We start from the raw sequence: 7,037 nt of genomic DNA on the forward strand, positions 1-7,037 counted from the left end.
TGGAGAAACCCGATCTCTACTAAAAATACAAATATTAGCTGGGCGTTGTGGCGCACGCCTGTAATCCCAGCGACTCACGAGGCTGAGGCAGGAGAATTGCTTGAACTCAGGAGGCAGAGGTTGCAGTGAGCTAAGATTGCGCCATTGCACTTCAGCCTGGGCAACAAGAGTGAAACTCTGTCTCAAAAAAAAAAAAAAAAAAAACCCTCAAAAAACAGAATTAAAATGCAAAGCAGCAGATAAGTTCAGATGGCGAGAGTTACAGCAGCAATACAAGAGGGATAATGAGTGCAGGAGGGAAATAGGAGTAAGTTCCAAAGAAGCAGGATTTGCTTGGGTTGTTTGAAGGGAACTGCTTCTACCCATAGTTGTCTTCCTGTTCGCCTCCTTCATTCGGCTTATTTGTTCTTTTTTTCTTTACTCTTTCCTTTTTGTCACAACTGTACTGATTTAGTTGGACTTCTAACAAATAGGGATTGTTGTTGCCTGGGGTCTTTCAGCTGTTGAAAGTTCTTGTTTATCTAGATGTGACTTAAAAAAATGAAACGCTTCAAGAATTTACGTGTCATTCTTGGCACAGGGGCCATGCTAATCTTGATTGTTTGAATTTTTAATATTTTTGCTAACAAAATGAGCCCTAGATGTGATTTTTTTTTTTTAATGTGTACTCATGGTCCCTTGAACATTAGTGTTACTCGTTAGGTATTTAAAGATTTGCTTGCCGAGCGTGGTGGCTCACACCTGTAATCTCAGCACTTTGGAGCTGAGGTGGGAGGATTACTTGAGCCCAGGAGTTTGAAAGTAGCGTGGGCAACATAGGGAGGAGACCTTGGCTCTACAAATAATTTTTTTTTTTTTTTTTTTGAGGCAGAGTCTCTCTCTGTCACCCAGGCTGGAGTGCAGTGGTGTGATCTTGGCTCACTGCAAGCTCCGCGTCCTGGGTTCACGCCATTCTCCAGACTCAGCCTCCCGAGTAGCTGGGACTACAGGCACCCACCACCATGCCTGGCTAATTGTTTGTATTTTTAGTAGAGATGGGGTTTCGCCACGTTAGCTAGAATGGTCTCGATCTCCTGACCTTGTGATCTGCCTGCTTCGGCCTCCCAAAGTGCTGGGATTACAGGCGTGAACCACTGCACCCGGCCTCTACAAATAATTTTATGAGTAGCCTGTCATGGTGGCGTGTGCCCATGGTCCCAGCTACCTGAGAGGCTGAGGCAGGAGAATCACCTGACCCCAAGATATCAAGGCTGCAGTGAGCTGTGATTGTACCATTGTGTTCCAGCCTGGGTGACAGAGCGAGACCCTGTCTCCTAAAAAAAAGTTGAGGACTCGATCTTTTTGTTTATATTATCAGTATTCACTGTGCTAGAAATTAAAACTTTAAAACTTAAAAATAAGTGTCTTCATTAGTCATCAGAATGATACCGTCACACATCATGTATCCTCAGGAAAATTTCATGTACACTCGAGAAAAAGACAATGATTTAAAATAGCTTTAATCTCATAGGCTGCATGAAAATACCTCAGGTACTGCAGAGATCTCTGGACCACTCGTTGAGAACTGCCGCTGTAGATATTTGTGTCCTGAGGGTTATAACAATCTTAGGGTTCTGTATTCAGAAATTTAAATGTTCCTTCACAAAACCTGAAAGTCAAGATTTTGTTCATTATTCATTAAGCCTCCTCCCTCCATTTAAATATAGCATTAGAAAAGAGCATTGATAGGTTTACCTGATGACACTAAAAGAGGCAGTAATCTTTGGATATTAAATCTACAGAGTATTTTGAATATGTTTTCATTTACTAGTAATTTTAATGTCGCTCCAGAATATCTTACATATTAGTAGTAAGTAGCTGGAATGATGTAATCAAAGTCATAATTGCTTACCAAAACAATTGATTAATAATTGCTTACCAAAACATGAAATTAGATGAATATTAATATTAGTACCATTAGGTTTTAATACGTTTTTTTCTTTATTTTTTATTTTTTGAGACAGAGTCTTGCACTGTTGCCCAAGCTGGAGTGCAGTGGCGCGATCTCGGCTCACTGCAACCTCCGCCTCCCAAGTTGAAGCAATTCTCCTGCCTCAGCCTTCCAGGTAGCTGGGGTTACAGGCATATGCCACCACGCCCAGCTAATTTTTGTGTTTTTAGTAGAGACAGGGTTTCACTGTGTTGGCCAGGCGTGTGTGTGTGTGTGTGTGTGTGTGTGTGTGTGTGTGTGTGTGTGTGTGTGTTGCCCAGGCTGGAGTGCAGTGGTGTGATTCTGGCTCACTGCAACCTCCATCTCCTGGGTTCAAGCAATTCTCCTGCCTCAGCCTCCCGAGTAGCTGGGACTACAGGTATGAGCCACCGCACCCAGCTAATTTTTGTATTTTTAGTAGAGATGGGGTTTCTCCTTGGTCGTCAGGCTGGCCTCGAACTCCTGACCTCAACTGATCGACCTATCTCAGCCTCCCAAAGTGCTGGGATTACAAGCGTGAGCCACCACGCCCGGCATGTTTCCAGATATTTTTACTCTCTGGTGTTTATTAAACTTAACCCAGGCAGATTGAGTCTCAGCCATGTTAGAGATTTTCCTGGATTAGCTGCCTTGTAGTACAATCTAGAATTTTTAGTGTTCAATTTATTTCTTGAACTAATCATTCAAGTAGATTGAAGGAAGAGTTACTGGAAGGGTAGGAAGAAGCATGGCTTGTGATGAAGGGTGCATTTTGACAAGTATTCTTCTGGCTCTTTGCCATCCTCTCCTTTTCCTGTTACTGCTTCTAATTAAAGGTTCTGGTCTATATCTAAGTAATACATAGGTTTTTTTTTTTTCTTTTTTCTTTTTTTTTGAGACCGAGTCTTGCTGTAGAGTGTAGTGGCTTGATCTCAGGTCACTGTAACCTCCACCTCCCTGGTTCAAGTGATTCTCCTGCCTCAGCCTCCTGATTAGCTGGGATTACAGGCACCTGTTGCCATGCCCTGCTAATTTTTTTGTATTTTTAGTAGAGATGGGGTTTTCACCATGTCGGTCAGGCTGGTCTTGAACTCCTGACCTCAAGTGATCTGCCGCCTTGGCCTCCCAAAGTGCTGGGATTATAGGTGTGAGCCACTGCGCCCAGCCAATACATAGTTTTTTTGTTTTGTTTTTTTGAGGAGTTTTGCTCTTTTTGCCCAGGCCTGAGTGCAGTGGCGCAATCTTGACTCACTGCAACCTCAGCCTCCTGGGTTTAAGCTGTTCTGCCTCAGCCTCCCGAGTAGCTGGCATTACAGGCATGCGCCACCATGCCTGTCCAATTTTGTATTTTTAGTGGAAACAGGGTTTCTCCATGTTGGTCAGGCTGGTCTCGAACTCCCGACCTCAGGTGATCTGCCTCGGCCTCCCAAAGTGCTGTGATTATAGGCGTGAGCCACCATACCCGGCCTCAATACATAGTTTTTTAAAGTTCACTCTTTTTTTTTTTTCTTTTTTGAGATGGAGTCTTGCTCTGTTGCCCAGGCTGGAAGTGCAATGGTATGATTTCCGCTCGCTGCAACCTCTCCCTCCCGGGTTCAAGCAATTCTCCTGCCTCAGCCTCCTGAGTAGCTGGGATTACAGGTGCGTGCTACCACACTGGTTAATTTTTGTATTTTTAGTAGAGACGGGATTTCACCATGTTGGCCAGGCTGGTCACGAACCCCAGTTTTTTATTTCTTTTTAAAAAAATTTGTTAATTTCCACTGAGCACAAGCCAGGCAGTTCTGTTTTTATAGTTTCTCCCATTAATCAGTTGTGATATTTTCTAAGTTTTGAAATTATTTCCTCAAAATCGAGGTAACTGGCCCTTGATTCTCCTTTCTTGGGCATCCTTATAACTGCCATGTCTTATGGCCTTTTGTTGTAGTAGTATCTGCCGTCATTTTTGCAGTGTATATTTCAAACAAAGTTAGTTACAGAGGTTTAGTAACCTTGCCTATGGTCTGGTCATTTAGCTAAGAAGTGACAGCGCTGAGTTAAACACCACCTTGTTTCCCAGCCACACACATATCCATTAAATTCCTGAGTCTTATGAATTACCAAATACTTTTGTTTGTCCCATCTGCCTCTTAAATGTCTACAGTGGAGAATGTATTTTAATAGTTTTCTGGATTAAAATAATATGCTCCTTTCTCCTGTAAAACAAATGGTTTCCTGTATGATAGTGTTTTGAATCATGGGAGTAAAGGCCAAGTTAGGTTAAGGTACAAACTCTGAAGCTAAACACAGCTTCTGTAGGGTCCAGCCCCATGGGGCTTAGGGGGTGTTCTCCCCGTGTGCAGAGACGAGAGATTGTAAGAAATAAAGACACAAGACAGAGATAAAGAGAAAACAGCTGGGCCCGGGGGGCCACTGGGTGCGCTGATATTTATTGCATGCAAGACAAGGGGGCAGGGTAAGGAAGGTGAGTCCTCCAAGTGATTGATAAGGTCAAGCAAGTCATGTGATCACGAGACGGGGCTCTTCCCTTTTAGGTAGCCGAAGCAGAGAGGGAAGGCAGCATACGTCAGCATTTTCTTCTATGCACTTATCAGAAAGATCAAAGACTTTAAGACTTTCACTGTTTCTTCTACTGCTATCTTCTAAGAACTTCCAAGAGGAACTAGGGGTACGGGAGGAACATGAAAGTGGACAAGGAGTGTGACCATTGAAGCACAGCACCACAGGGAGGGGTTTAGGCCTCCGGATGACTGCGGGCAGGCCTGGATAATATCCAGCCTCCTACAGGAAGCTGGTGGAGCAGAGTGTTCCCTGACTCCTCCAAGGAAAGGGAGACTCCCTTTCATGGTCTGCTAAGTAACGGGTGCCTTCCCAGGCCACTGGCGTTACCGCTTGACCAAGGAGCCCTCAACTGGCCTTTATGCAGGCGTGACAGAAGGCTTACCTCTTGCTGCCTTGGTTACTTCTCACAATGTCCCTTCAGCACCTGACCCTATACCTGCTGGTTATTCCTTGATTATATTAGTAGTACAATAAAGAGTAATGTTAAAAGCCAATGATTAATAATGTTTATACTAATGATGATAATGTCCATGATAATCTCTATCGAATTTGTATTATAACTATTCTTATTCTAGCTATTTTCTTCATTATACTGAAACAGTTTGTGCCTTCAGTCTCTTGCCTCGGCACCTGTGTAATCCTTTGCCCACAAGCTTCCCCAGTCTTCACATCACCATGCTGTGTTTCAATCAGTTCTCCTTTGCTTTTTGCTTCTAAGCTTGCTTTCACATGCTGTTGAATGGAAAAAACAAGTTGGAGAACAATAATACAGTATATGGAAAAAATACCGTATTTCCTAGGGTATATACATACGTGGGTTGGTTTTTTGTTTGTTTGTTTTTTTGTTTTTGTTTTTTTTTGAGATGGAGTATCTCTCTGTCGCCCAGGCTGTGCAGTGGCACGATCTCGGCTCGCTGCAACCTCCGCCTCCTGGGTTGAAGGGCTTCTTCTGCCTCAGCCTTCTGAGTAGCTGGGACTACAGGCGCCCACCACTATTCCTGGCTAATTTTTATATTTTTCGTAGAGATGGGGTTTCACCATATTGGCTAGGCTGGTCTCCAACTTCTGACCTTGTAATCTGCCTCCCTCGGCTTCCCAAAGTGCTGGGATTACAGGTGTGAGCCACTGCACCCAGCCAAATACAGTTTCCTCTTAAATGCATAAATGAGCAAAAAAAAGGAAGAGACTAAAACTGAAAACCCCAAAATTTTGCCTGCCTTCAATCTAGGTAATACAGAGATACTGCATACAAAGTATCTTTAAAATATATAAAAAGAATTGAAAATGTGAGGAAAGGAACAAAATAGACTTAACCAAGACCAGCATAAAGTAATGGCATACTTTGTAAATAATTCAGAGCAATCTTCCACTGAAGACGAGAAAATAAGCAGAGATATAAAACATCTGCTTGAAGGCATTGGAGACCTAAGAAAATGGCGAAGACTTAATGGGCCAGCATTTGGTAGAGAATTGAGTTTCAGGGCTGTAAGTCCATATTCAGTGTGGCTTTTATTTTGCAGTTGTTTGCAAAGGTCAGAGAGGCTTATGGTCTGGTTCTTTTGATAGTCTCACTTGGACTAAAGGACATGATTTGGAGTCTGATATCTGCCAAGAAATTAGGACCCCAAAAGGATATACCCCAGGAATAAAGATGAACCAAATTTAATTATTTCTTCAAACAGTTTTACAGATATATGCAGCAAATAGCTAGTTTTGCGTGAGACAAAACTACATGAAGTCAGGTGTGGTGGTGTGTGCCTGTAGTCCCAACTACTTGGGAGGCTGATGTGGGGGGATTGCTTGAGCCCAGGAAGGCTGCAGTGAGCTGATTGCCTCACTGCACTCCAGCCCGAGCAACAGAGAGACGTTGTCTCAAAAAAGAAATAGAAGTACTTGGAGAAGACATCAAGAAACTCATTTGAGAAAGAGACAGGATATAGGCTGTTGTAGATCCAGTTTACTTTAAGAAGTAAGTGTTGGTGGGGTATAATGTTTCACGCCTATGATCTTAGCACTTTGGGAGGCTGAGGCAGGAAGATCACTTGAGCTTAGGAGTTGACGATCAGCCTGGGCAACATGGCAAAACCTCATTTACAAAAAAACACAAATGAACTGGGCATAGTGGCTCACACCTGTGGCCCCAGCTACTCTGGAGGCTGAGGTGGGAGAATCACTTGAGCTCAGGAGGTGGAGGTTGCAGTGAGCTGAAATCGCACCACTGCACTCCAACCTGGGCAACAGAGTAAGACCCTGTCTCAAAAACAAAACAAAGTGCTCTACGTCATTCCTTAAGTAAGGAAAGTCAGATATTGACATTGTAAGACATTTAAAAAACTATGCTTACTATATTTAGAAAGATGAGATAAAAACTTAAACAGCAAACTTTAAAAAGCATATCAGAATTCCACATGCAAAACACAGTAGCTAAAATAGGAACTCAATAGGTTTAACAGTGGGAAGATAGGTCAGGAAACAAATACGCATATTGAGGGACAGAGACATTAAGGATAGACAATGCATTGGTAAA

General features: G+C 43.0%; 1 pseudogene; it reads right to left on the bottom strand.

The window, feature by feature from the left end:
- Window positions 1–534: 534 nt before the first annotated feature.
- On the bottom strand, window positions 535–631 carry LOC115930858 (uncharacterized; annotated as a pseudogene).
- Between the last annotated feature and the right edge of the window lie 6,406 nt (window positions 632–7,037).

Source organism: Gorilla gorilla, chromosome 16 (assembly GCF_029281585.2).
Source record: "Gorilla gorilla gorilla isolate KB3781 chromosome 16, NHGRI_mGorGor1-v2.1_pri, whole genome shotgun sequence".
Lineage (NCBI taxonomy): Eukaryota > Metazoa > Chordata > Mammalia > Primates > Hominidae > Gorilla > Gorilla gorilla.